This window comes from Ochlerotatus camptorhynchus, unplaced genomic scaffold, assembly GCF_037179485.1.
Source record: "Ochlerotatus camptorhynchus isolate MF236.1 unplaced genomic scaffold, CSIRO-AGI_Acam_v1.1 ptg000216l, whole genome shotgun sequence".
Classification (NCBI taxonomy): domain Eukaryota; kingdom Metazoa; phylum Arthropoda; class Insecta; order Diptera; family Culicidae; genus Ochlerotatus; species Ochlerotatus camptorhynchus.
This window is the reverse complement of record NW_027040706.1, coordinates 1008779-1022858: the sequence shown is the minus strand read 5'-3', so window position 1 is coordinate 1022858 and position 14080 is coordinate 1008779. Positions and strand designations below refer to the sequence as shown.

The 14080-nt window shown below is 42.0% G+C and overlaps 1 protein-coding gene across 1 annotated transcript in view; it reads left to right on the top strand.

The window, feature by feature from the left end:
• Positions 1 to 14080, top strand: part of rtet (major facilitator superfamily domain-containing protein rtet) — a 57854-nt gene that overhangs the window by 18067 nt on the left and 25707 nt on the right. The gene's annotated exons all lie outside the window — the stretch shown is intronic.

Here is a 14080-nt window from a genome sequence, read left to right as displayed (position 1 = left end):
CTCTCGCCGCATTCAATCCTGATCTGCACTATCGTATCTCGTTGCAGGACCGATGGCAACGAAACGGACAGCTCACAAACATCTCGTGACTCGAATAACTGCCCACGTCCACGTAGACATTCACCGGGCACCGTCATTGCACGGATCATATCATCTTAGAAGGCGACTTCAACTGTGTGATTCGACAATGTGATGTGACGGGACATAACTCGAGTCCTGCCGTAATACTCTCACTTCAACGACGCTTCTCCGAAATGTTCGTGCGAGCAGTTGTCGGCCTACCAAACGAAGGCGCCGAAAAACGCACGCTGTCACATGGACGAAGATGAAGAAGAAGGTGGTCCCTTTCAGTGCAAGAGAGCACCCTGAGCAGGATTTCAAAAACGGGGAGCCTGCGTAAATGAAATTACAACGGCAGAAATACTTTCTACTATCTACACAAGCGCATCAAGAAAATCACCAGGCTCCGATGGTCTGCCGAAAGAGATTTATCTGTGTACATTCGATCATACATTCAAACTCAGTTCGTCGATGGATGGTCCGATGAAGTAACGAAGTGCGGGGGACACCGCACGTTCCTACAGGTCAATAACAATAACAACGGCTTGAAAATGTGCTCCGTGTCAATGGTGAATGATGGCTCGCAAAAAGATTCAAATACTGCACGCAATATCTTTCAGGCTACGTTACCAGTGAAAGATAGAATTGCATAGCTAAAAGGGAACAGGCAAAAGGGAAAACTGATTTCTTTCGATCTCGACCATGCATTCGATCGTGTGGACCAACGTTTTTTGTTCAATACGATAGAGCTTTGGGATTCAACACGGCGCTTGTAGAATTACTCTCCCGTATGGCAGCAGCTCCTTCATCTCACTTGCATCAACGGACGCGTCTCTGCACTCTTCCAGATCCAACGTTCGGTCCACCTAGGGATCCCTCTATCTATGCATCTTTTTGTACTCTACCGTTACCGTTACCGTACCGTTAATTCTCAAGCCGAATTGGGACCAACTTGTGACTATCTTTGCACAGGTTGTTTTTACATCCAAAGGTAACCCTGCTATATACACTTTCATATCATCGAAAATGTGGCAGCAAATCTTCATTCTACGGCAGCACACGTGGCGAAGCTGACGGCTACCATGCGGAGTTATCTATGCCGTGGTGCATGTGCGACCATGGAGCAGCTAGTGCGCAGATGGGAGGATGGCGATCTCAACATACTACTACCAGCGATGAAGTATAAGGAATTAATAATTAATTAACACTTCTTGCAGGAAATTGTCTCACTTCCTTATTATAGTTCCTTCCTCAACCAAGTGAACTCCCCACATACAAATTCCCCTACAGATCCTGGCTAAAGGTAATACCAAACAATTGTCCAAACTTCCCCTTCCAATTCCGGCAACACGCTTCCTCCGATCTTACCCATCGCTTCTTCGTCGAACGTACAGCCAGACCGAATGTCGAAACATTAAATCCTGCAATCAACTGGTCTGCCCCATGTGTGGAAAAATATGGCGCAGCTCTCTCTACATATAGAAAAACCAAAAAATCTTATTTCGGCGACTAATGTTTACCATGAGAATAACGGATGGAGAAAATTGCCTACACTGCAGTACGTAAAAGAATTCCGGGTTGAATTAAAAGAAATTAGATTGAAGGCCCTCTGGTGGTGAGTGCTGTCAGAAACAGCATTTAACATCTAGGTAATTCAAATTCAAAACCTAATTCTTCCAAGGATTTATTTTCAAATAAACAAGACTTCAATGAATTATGGGAATTATGCCGCGGATACACTTGGATGACAAACTATGAGCATGGGCATTGCTTGTATAATAATTATGAGCCCTATACAACAACTATACAAAAACTATACAAGTGTGCCCATGGATGTGCTCATACAAATATAGCTATAGTTCATAGCATTGCACACTGTGTTTTTTTTTTCAGTATTCAGCTCATTTTCATACCGGCGGTGGAACTCTACGATAGTCACCGGATGGATTTTTTTCTTAAGATCCACAATATAAAGAAAAGCTTGACTGAAAATAATTCAAAGGACATTAATGAGAGGTAGATTGGATTGAGTACAAATAAATCAAGATGACTAGAAAGAACAAGGTAATTAAAAAAAAGTGTAGTTCGTTGAGCACAACTTTAGAGAAGCTGAATGTTGTCAGTAAGCCAGTAATGTATAAAGAATATAATACCTTATTGACATTCATAATATTTGAGCACTTTCTGAAAAATATCAAAATGATGTAAGCTAAGTTCAATTAAATTATTCAGTTGCCCTACAGCTGTCTACAGCAGCAGTCGATTTTTTATTTCGTTGTGAACCACACGATAGCCTGTTTTCGAGACTCGCTATTATATAGTTGCTCTTTGTTCGTTGCTAGCAGTTCGGTGCCTTTTGTTGCTACGGTGCAAGATGTGTGAAGTAAAAAACACCATCAAGTTTAGCTTCAGCCATTGTGATGCCAAACCAAACATCGGAGAGATAGTAAATTTCGCCAAAGCACTCGACGCGGATCCGGCTGAAATGGAAGCTGTTTATCGCATTGGTGAGGAAAGGGGAGTCTTCATGAAGTTCAAATCAGAGGAAGCGATGCTCCATGCTCTGACATTCAATTCGGAGGATTTAATCTTCCATTATGCGAATGGAACGACGGCAAAGGTACGCATGTCGCATGCTGGTGAATTCATTCAATATGTGCGTGTGTATGACTTGCCACCAGAGGTACCCGACAACGAGCTGGATAAAGTGCTGGGGAAATATGGGAAAATTAAACGCATCATCCGGGAGAAATTTCCAACTGATCTGTGTTTTGAGGTGTATACAGGGATACGCGGTGTATATATGGATGTGAAGAAGGAAATCCCCACGTCATTACATTTCTTCAATCGCAAAGGAAACATTTTTTATGATGGCAACAAAGACAAATGTTTTCTGTGCAAGGCGGACGGACACCGGAAGCTTTCCTGTCCCAAGCGGAAGGCTCGGAAGGAACCGGAGAAGCAACTGAAGGAAAAAGGAAAGCAAAGTGAAAGAAAACAACACAGCAGCAGTACGTATGCTGGTGTAGTGGTGGAAGGTGCGTCGTTTGTCATTAGCGATCAGGAAACGGATACGGGGTTGGAGATGTTGAATGCAGATAACGAAATGGACGTGACTACCCCGACGACCGACGAGAGTAGCGGAGAGCATGCAACGGGAAACGATGTCCAGAAACAGCAGCAGCGATCACGATTCGGGTTCAATGAAAATGAGGAACAAATTCGGGAAAGAAAGAAGTTGCGTGCACGGGAGAAGATCGCTTTGTCGCCGCTTCGATCGCCACCCAGAAAAATGATATGATAAAATATATTTGTACATATTTTTCTTTTGTATTTTGAGTACCATAATTGGTATTCTATGTTACTCGGCTCCGCTAAGTTATTTTTATAACATTTGAGCCTGCCAAATAAACGAAATGAAAAAAAAAAAAAAAAAAAGTTCAATTAAATTAATCGTCTTGAAGCATACTAAACAATAATGACACTAAGTTGCAAAATAGACACCCGATTATTGTTCTGATCAAGGAAAAAATGATGAAAAATCGTAAACGTAAGATATGCATCCACATATTCGACCAACTTCCTTAGATATCATGTTATGTTTTATTGCGCGAAATAAAGAGTCGTATTGTAGCTGTAAATAGGAATTTTTACCGGTAGCGTAACCAGAAAAACTTTGTTTTGTTTTGCGTAGCTGGCAGACAAAAACGAAATTCTCTTATCTTGTATCTAAAGAAAATTGTAAAAAAATTGAAAATATGCTTTATGATATATTCGAGTTCTCAACACTTTTTGGGATCTTTACAAAAAAAAAAAAATACTGTATATATTTTTCCAAGAAAGACTTTACTTTTCTCAACAATTTTGTCTCAGAAGTGACAAACTTAGAAATAAACGAATATGGTTCAATATCAGGTCTCCATAGCAAAAAAATACTAGGCTCAGTCCTGTGTGACACTTTGCGGAGCCAAAAATCCGTATTTTTTAATTAACATTTTAAAAAGCAGTAATTCTAGGTTAGTATTCCAATAGTCGTATCCTGGAGGCGTCATTACGCGGGCAATGCCAAACTGCGTGATCGATGTCATCATAACCGGTTCTGCACCAACATATATTGCTGTCAACGAGGTTTATTCTGTAGAGATGTGCGTCTAGCGAGTAGTGGTTGGATATAAGTCTTGACATTACGCGAATGAATCCCCGTCTTGCATCCAAACCTTTGAACCACGCTCTCGAAGAAGCATTTGGAGTAATGACTGAAAAAATAGCCGTTTTATATAGTTTAATGAGGTCTTCCCGGTGAGGATCCCACCTTGTCCCGGAAATTGATCGTAGAAAGTTGATCCTTTGTTGACACTTTTGTTTCAAATACCAGGGTGTCCATCCAATCGGGAAATCCGGGAAATAAACGGGAATTCGGATTTACCGGGAAAAATGCGGGAAAACCCAAATTGCACCGGGAAAGATCATATATGCTCATCATGCTCATCCCAAGTAACAATTTTGATTTTATATTAGTCTTGTAGGCCATAATTTGGTCTTGAACAATCGTTTAAAATTGTAATGTTACTTGGAATCAATCAACTTTATAGCACATACATCATTATTTTCTCTTGCTTACAACTTTCATATTATTCTTTTCTCTCACTCGCAATCTGTTCGCGCCCGGATCAAGCGGTCATTTTGTCGTTGTTACTACCGTGTGCAAATAATTCGGCACTCTGCCATTCGACGCTTCGTACCCGCGGTCCTACCGTTGTGTGTGTGCGAGTGCGAATCATGTTGCGACGTGTCCGGAGCACGAAACAAAAATAAAATTGGATGCTGCCGTGCAGCAAGTACTTTTTTCGTGGAAGTTGCTCGTAGCAACTAATCAAAAGCACAAAAGTGCTAGTGGAAGCTGTTAGAGGCTCGAAGAAATCGGGCATTAGATGCTGCCAAGCAGCAAGTGCATGTTTTCGCGTTGAAGTTGAACAAAAGCACTAGGACGTTGGATGCTGCCGTGCAGCAAGTGCAAGTGTTTAAGCTGCTTGTAGCAGTCGAACATAAACCAGAACTTTGGATGCTGCCGTGCAGCAAGTGCTCGTATAGAAGCTGCTTGTAGCAGCTAAGTGTAATTGAAGAAACTTTACCCTACATGAGTGGAAAAAACCCCAGCGATGTTACCCCAAAAGTGTTGCGAAACATAACCCCGAAGAATTTGTTGGATGCTCTGCTTGGATCGGTGTCGAATTGTCAACCTGCGGGAACAGTGGCACAACAGAAAGCAGCGCAAGCAAAACGATTAGAGCAGCAAAAAATGGAGCAGAATCTCGATAGGTTGTTGGATCGGCGCGATCTGTTGAAGGTGAAGCTATTCCAGATTGCAGAAGAGCTAGAAGAAGAGTCGAATCTCGAGTCGAATAATATTCACTGGCTGAATTTGCAGATGGAAAATATACGTCGGTGTTACGATGACAACGAGAAGATACATTTTGAAATTTGTGATATCGTCGCTCGGGAGCATCGAAAGGAGTACACGGAGGAGTATTTCCGTTATAATAAATACCACAACAAGTTGTTCGTGAAGATCCAGACTGCAATTTCGAAGCTGAAGAATGATGAAGACAAAGCGAAGCAAGAAGCGCAGAAACTCCCAGTAGCATCGCTCGTACCACAGCAACCGATTGTGGTGAATGCTGCTGCCCCGCATTTGCAAGTACCGTTGCCGACTTTCGATGGAAACCTCGAGAACTGGTACTCGTTCAAATGCATGTTCCAGACTATCATGGACAGGTATCCGAACGAGTCTCCTGCGATCAAGCTTTATCATCTGAAAAACTCGCTTATTGGAAGTGCTTCCGATAAAATTGACCAGGATGTGATCAATAATAATGATTACATGGCAGCATGGAAGGTGCTCGAACACGCATATGAAGATGAAAGGCTGATCATCGATACGCACATCGATGCTTTGGAGATGTTGCCAAGAATGACACGTGAACACGGAGAAGAGTTACGAAAGTTGATCGAAAGCTGCTCGAAACACGTCGATGCACTGAAGAATCTTCAACTGCCCGTGGCAGGACTAGGAGAGATGATCCTTATCAACACAATTGCCAAGCGTTTGGATAAGGTCACGCGTACGCTGTGGGAGTCGCAGCTAGACCAAGATGAACGACCGTCGTTCAGCGAGATGATGGATTTCCTTCGTGAACGATGCCGAATACTACAGAAAGTAAAGGGTTATCCGGAGCACCGGGTGCAACCAAATATAGTGAATCAAAAGGGAAAACTGGAATCGAGGAACTTATCAGCGAAGAACTTCGTTCAAGTAGTCAAGGAATGCTGTCCCTGTTGCAGCAGTGATCATGCAATCTACAAATGTGAAGAATTCAAGAAGTTGAGTGTTGCTGATCGTTACAACAGAGTGAAGATATGTGGCTTATGTTTTAACTGCCTTCGTCGCGGTCATCGTACGGTGGATTGTAAGTGTGAGCAATCATGCAAGACGTGTCGGAGAAAGCACCATAGTCTCCTCCACGAAGACATCACAAATGCCAGGAAAGATTCGCCTATCCAAGTTTCAGCTACCGCTACAACTAGTAGCAATGGGCAATCTACTGTTCAAACCCAAGGATCTGTGAACTGTGCCCAATTACAAACCATGAAGAAACAAGTGCTGCTATCAACCGCAAACGTTCTGGTATGTGGATCAGGAGGTTTCAAACAGGCGTGTCGTGCACTCCTGGATTCGGGATCCGACTCCAACATCATGTCTGAAAAGTTCGCTAGGAGTTTGAATATAGCTTGGGAGAGGATCGATCTACCTATTACTGGCTTGAACAATGCTGAGACTCAGGTCAGGTATAAGCTGCGGACGAAGATTATTTCTCGTGTAAACCAGTTCGAAGCTGTTTTGGACTTCCTGGTGGTTCCCAAGGTAACCGCTAATCTGCCGATGGTTGAAGTCGATATACGCACATGGCCGATTCCTGCTGGACTTTCATTGGCTGACCCATCTTTCCACGTACCTGATGAGGTTCAGCTGATTATTGGTGCCGAGCTATTTTACGATCTGCTCAAGGAAGGAAGGATGAAGATAAACAACGAATGCCCTACTTTGGTGGAAACTCAACTTGGATGGATCGTTAGTGGCTCAGTGTACACCAGCAGCAACAAGCGTCAACGTACCGTTTGCCATCTAGCGGTAACCAATGAAGATTTAAATCAAACCTTGACGAAGTTTTGGGAACTCGAAGCTTGTGGTGACGCGTCTTCACTCACTGCAGAAGAACATGCTGTTGAAACGCATTTCGAACGAACAGTATCACGGGATGACGACGGTAGGTACACCGTTAGACTTCCATTCAACAATAAAAAGGATCAACTTGGCGACTCCCATGAAACTGCTCATCGGCGATTCAAGAAGCTATTACGTACATTCATCGACGATTCGAAGAGGATCCGCTATACAGCATTCATGTCGGAGTATCTGACATTGGGTCATATGGTGGAAGTGGCGGACAATCCTTGTGATGGATATTTTCTACCGCACCACGCGGTATACAAAGAAGCAAGCTCGACGACGAAACTCCGTGTAGTTTTTGACGCTTCGGCGAAGACAACGTCTGGTCTGTCGCTGAACGACACGTTAAATGTAGGTCCCACCGTACAAAGCGATCTGGTATCGATTATACTACGCTTTTGCTCCCATCAAGTGGTACTGACAGCGGATGTTCCGAAAATGTACCGCCAGGTAGGAGTTCACAAGGATGACTGGAGGTATCAAAGAACGTTGTGGCTAGACGAACAAAACCAAATCACGACGTTTGAACTGACAACTGTTACTTACGGTTGCTCCAGTGCACCGTATCTTGCAACACGGGTACTTGTTCAACTAGCCAAGGATGAGGAACACGATCTACCGCTTGCGGCGAAAGTAGTGGTAGAAGATAGCTATGTTGATGATTTTCTTACTGGAGGAAGAACAGCGGATGAAGTGATCGAGATTTACCGGCAGCTATCGGAAATGCTGAAGCGAGGAGGTTTCGGTGTTCATAAGTTTTGTTCTAATGATCAGACTGTGCTCAACAATATTCCGGAAGAGCTTCAGGAGACCCGAATGGATTTTGAAAATGCGGCTATAAACAACACGATCAAGACATTAGGAATCATTTGGAATCCGAACCAGGATTATTTCGGCTTCTACGTGAAGGCATTGGATTCCAGGAACAGTTCTCCACCAACGAAGCGAAACGTTCTTTCTGATATTGGCCATCTGTTTGATCCGTTGGGTTTTCTTGGGCCGATTATCACAACGGCGAAGCTGGTCATGCAAGATCTATGGCGCCTAGGTGTGGCATGGGATGAAGAACTGCCACAGGAGCAGATGGAGGATTGGATGAACTTCCGGCAGCAACTTCCCGTGGTGAACAAAATGAAGAAGAAGCGATGCGTGATCTCTGACACGGGCAACGGCGTAGAACTCCATGGATTCTCGGACGCTTCTAACAAGGCGTACGGTGCAGTACTTTACACCAGATGCGTTTTCCCTGATGGAACAATCAATATTGAATTGGTTTGCAGCAAGTCGCGGGTCGCTCCGCTGAAACCATCCACTATTCCACGATTGGAATTGTGCGGAGCTTTACTCCTGGCTCACCTCGTGACGAAGACGATCGCAGCTATGAAGATCTCGTTCAAAAGTGTGACCCTTTGGTGCGACTCGCAAGTGGTTTTGTGTTGGTTGAAAAAGTCACCGCTTGCTATGAATCAGTTTGTTTCCAACCGTGTAGCAACTATCATCGAGTTGACGCAAGATTACGACTGGCAGTATGTGCGATCTGAAAACAACCCCGCCGATTTGATTTCGCGAGGTCTGTTGCCTGAAGCACTCGAGGAGCATGTTTTGTGGTGGAAAGGATCACCGATCCTGCGAGAACCAGAACCTCGTACAGATGAGTACGATGGTACCATCGAGATACCTGAACTACGGATAAGCACGGTCAGCGTAGTGAAGAATGTACCACCGATCAATTTCAACAGAATAAGCAATTTTAGACGTTTGCAAAGGGCATGGGTGTACGTATTGCGGTTCATTGCGAACACTCGTACGAAGACTAGGAATCTCTCAGAACCAACAGTTCAGGAAATGGATGAAGCACTTCGTACTGTTGTGAAACTGGTTCAACAAGAAGCATTTGGCGATCTTTTCAAGGTTTTATCCAGTGGTTCACAGAAGCGGAACAACTATAGCGGACTATCCCCATTTGTAGATTCGGATGGCTTGATCAGAGTTGGAGGACGGCTCAAGTATTCATCGATTCCGTACGACGGTAAACACCAGATCCTACTACCAGATAAGCATCAAGTTACTCGTACCCTGGTAAGGAAGCTCCACGAAGAACATTTGCACGTTGGGCAACGCGGTCTGCTGTCGATTGTACGTGAAAGATTTTGGCCGGTTAATGCGAAATCATTGATCAAGAAGACTATTGTTACCTGTTACGCGTGCTGTAGAAACAATGCTCGACCGTCAAGTCAGTATATGGGAGATCTGCCAGATTATCGCATCACACCGTCACCAGTGTTTGCGAACACAGGAGTGGACTATGCTGGTCCAGTTATACTTAAAGAAGCTGGGCGAAAGACTGTTCAGTACAAAGCGTACATTGCAGTGTTCATCTGTTTGGCAACTAAAGCCATTCATCTTGAGTTGGTTTCTAACCTAACAACAGACAACTTCGTTGCTGCCTTGCAACGATTTATAAGCAGACGTGGCATGGTTAGCAACATTTATTCCGACAATGGAACCACATTTGTTGGAGCAAACCACGAACTGGCAGCCCTGCGTACACTTTTCGAAGATCAAGGCCACCAGAGAAAACTGAACGATTTCTGCATTACCAAGAGTATTCAATGGCATTTTATTCCCCCACGAAGTCCCCATTTCGGTGGTATCTGGGAAGCGGGCGTTAAATCGGCGAAGTATCACTTGAAGCGTGTGGTTGGCGAGACCAAGTTAACTTACGAAGAAATGTCTACATTCCTGGCACAGACAGAGGCTATTTTGAACAGTCGACCGCTCATTCCAGTATCCGATGATCCAAACGACGTCGAAGTTTTGACACCCTCACATTTCCTTATCGGGCGATCTGCTGTATGTCTTCCGGAACCATCCTACGACCAAGAAAAAATCGGCCGACTTAGCCGTTGGCAACACATACAGCTAATGAAGGAGCACTTTTGGAAGCGTTGGTCGGGAGAATATTTGCATCATCTTCAATCACGCCCAAAATGGCATAACGGCATCACCAAATTTGAGGTTGGATCACTTGTGGTACTTAAGGACGACAACGCACCACCCCATCAGTGGCGTATCGGCCGCATCCAATCTACCCACCCAGGGAAGGATGGGATTGTACGAGTAGTGACTGTGAAAACATCGACGGGAGAGTATCGGCGAGCTATTACCAAAGTTTGCCTTCTTCCTTTGGTTGATCCTGTGGAATCAACGGGGGGAGAATGATCGTTCAACCCTTGCACATCGTGAGCCCCCTAGCTTCACTACCAACAACAGAGAGAACTAAGTTGAAGTTTCGATTCAGTGTTTTAGAGTATTAATAAAGACGCAGTTCAGATTGGACGTATTTTGATTTTAATTCGACACAAATCAACCGAAAACCAATCCATTGAGCTATTTTTATAAACAGTGTCATTGCTTGAATTCTTTTGCCACAGTTTTCCGAGTGAAGTAGTTCTAGTATAAACGCTAAGAGAGACATATCCTGTTACGAAGCTACTTCAAGATAGAGAAGTAGATTCATGCCGTCTCAAACTCCTTGCAAACTCCGATCATGCTTAGCATTCAAATGTTCGACTCCGGACATTGAGATTAATTAAACATTAATTTCTGCACTTTGTGCTAACCAGATACCAAGATTAGGACATCTTTGAATACCGAGGTTAGTCTGTAAAACATAAAGATCTGAATCTATACCTCTCACTCCAAAATCATGAGTTCAAATCTAACCCCGATAAAGCAAGAATGACCCGAGAGTGTGAAAATTACTATAAATAAAAAAAAATACTTTACTTCTGTTAAGATTCTATTAAGATTATTTGAAAAATCATCATTGGAGTTTTTTTGCATTTCTCTTCTCAATTCCAATCCCCAATTGAGAAAAACATATTTTGAGCTTACTACATATTACATACTGTATTCTTTAGGGTCAACAGTTAAGCGAAATAATAATCTATGCCTCAAGTAAGGATTTGGGTTTTATTATGCGATAAAACTTGTGATGGTACTTGGGGTATTTTGCCGTACTTAATTGTTTCAATTAAACTGGGAAAAGTAGGTTAGACAACTGGAAAAAAAACCGAAAAAAGGTTTAAACAAAATAAACTCTGGTTCCGATATCTCTTTGTCACCTTGCAAGTTTTCCAAGCCTAAGATGTTGAAAAATGGTCTAGGAAACTTTCCAAGCGCTAGAGCTTTTTTCAAAGACCTGAATTTCGATAAATCTTTGAAGGCCGTAGCTTTAGTTTCGGCAAACATCGAAAAATCAGGTAGTAGAATCTTCTTTTTTCAGAAGTTCTTTTCCAAGCCCATCAAATTGTATTTTCTACAAGTCCGGAATCGACAAATTTCCAATCCCAGATTTTAGATAAATTATAATTTACATTCTAACATATCGTAAATTATTCTATGCTTTCTTAATTTACTTGAATTAAAGATCGCGAATTACTAAGTACTAACATTAAACAAAAAAACGTCCAATATCTCTAAAATGTAGACCAGAATCTTACAACTTTTTTGAAGATCGAGATTTTTCGGGAAAATTTTCCTCGTTCTAGAATAATGATAATTATTTATACGATCCAGAACACTTGTCTAAGTTCCAGAGATATGAAATTTTTTCTATGTTTGAAGTTTTACAGAAGTTTCTATATTCGAGATCTTTAACTGTTTGCTTGTCTTAAAATTGACAAATTTGAGGAAGACGTTGAAAATTTTTCTCTGTGCCTCAATTTTTTCCAATTTCAAGATTTCCTAATAAATTTCTATGTCCAATCTTTCACATCCCGAAATTCAACCAATTCGCGATCTGAATCTAAATTCAACTTATTCAACGGTTGGTTTCCAAAAAATCGTGGCAGAAAAATGAGTACTGTGTGGGAAATGGAGGTTACAAATTAACATATTGATTATCCAATTAATACTGATTTTACGAAAACAAATTTATAAGATGGTTCAACCATTTGTTTTATTTTAAAAAGAGCTTTTAAAATGCTCATGGTGGTTTGGGAATTTATAATATTTGTCAAAGCGGATCGCATTAAACGACATCGCATTTGTCAAAGCGGATCGCATATCTTTAATATCTTTCCGATCAATAAATGTCACTATTGGTCAATTTTTTATTGTTTTACAGTCACTATTTGGTCATTTTTTTTCGTTATTGTAGTCAATACTATTGTATACCAGCCCTGCATATTGTAGAGGAATTCTGCTGACAAAATTTTATCATTATCTCTAAAGGGTTATTTTTGAACGCCTTTTTTGTTAAGGTAGAGTTTTTTTTTAATAACCGGGAAAAAACCGGGAATTGAAAAAAGAAATTTGAATGGACACCCTAAATACGTAATGTGGGTACCCTAAATGCATTTTGAATCAAACCAGACTCCAAGGTATTTGAAGGTCAAAGATTGGGTAATTTCTCTGCCCAAAAGATATAGATGCAGTTGGGCTGGAAACCGCTTCCTTGTAAACACTACTAATTCAGTTTTTTGCGGTGAAAACTCGATCCCCAAATTTCTGGCCCAGAAGGATAGATTATCTAGGTAATTTTGCAATGGTCTTTGCAAGATTTCCGTACGTGGACCTCTCAGGGAAACCACCGCATCAATATCTTTGACGTAGAAATCATAAAGTAAGGGACTTAAACAAGAACCGTGGGGTAAGCCCATGTAGCTAATTCTAGAAGTTGTCAGTTGACCTAGATTGAAGGTCATATGTTTTTCAGACAGCAAATTATACAAGAAATTATTTAAAATACCGGGTAATCCACTGCAGTGCAGACTGACTGACAGTATGTCTATGGAAACTGAATCAAATGCGCCCTTAATATCCAAAAAGACTTTAGCCAATTGCTCCTTGTGCGCAAAGGCCAGTTGAATATCAGTTGAAAGCCACGCTAGACAATCGTTTTTTTCTTTTACTCTTACGGAGACCAAATTTCGTATTTGAAAGTAGGTTGTTTGATTCAACCCAAATGGTCAAGTCTTGATATGATCATTTTTTCTAATAATTTGCTCAGGCATGATAGCATAGAGATCGGACGGTAAGAATTGTAATCAGACGCTATTACTATTACTTTAAACTGTCTCCATGCTGGTGGAACTATATTGAGTTCCATAAAGGAATTATACAGGTTAAGTAATCGACTTTTAGCGATATCGGGGAGGTTATTTAGAAGGTCGATTTTGATCATATCGCTTCCCGGAGCAGAGTTATTCGATGAAAGGAGCGCCATTGAAAATTCCAGCATTGTGAATGGTTCATCCAGAGAACCGTTACTTCGGGCTGTATCCCGTAAAGTCTGTTGTGCTGGGACAGAGTCTGGACAAACCTTTTTAGCGAAGTCGAATATCCATTGAGAGGAGAATTCTTCACTCTCATTGGAGGATGAGCGGTTTCGCATATAGCGAGCCGTTTTCCATAGCATTGTCATCGTGGTTTTTTTTCTTTCTAGAAAGTCAGTTAAAGTCAGTGACGTTTCAACGTCACGGTACAAAAATCATCTTGCCATACATTCTTCGTCAGTCACGAAAAGAGTCCGACAGTAATCACTAAAAATCATATAGCATCTTTTACCTTAAAGCTGGGTTTAGGCAGTGCAAGTCAATTGATCAAGTCAGTTGAATTCAACTGACTTTTTTTTTCTTTGATTTGTTTTCCGTCGATCTTGTTTTCCGTGCTGAGCACCAATGCTACCGACGCCAGGAAGGCAGTTCCCACACCTGAACCCTACCT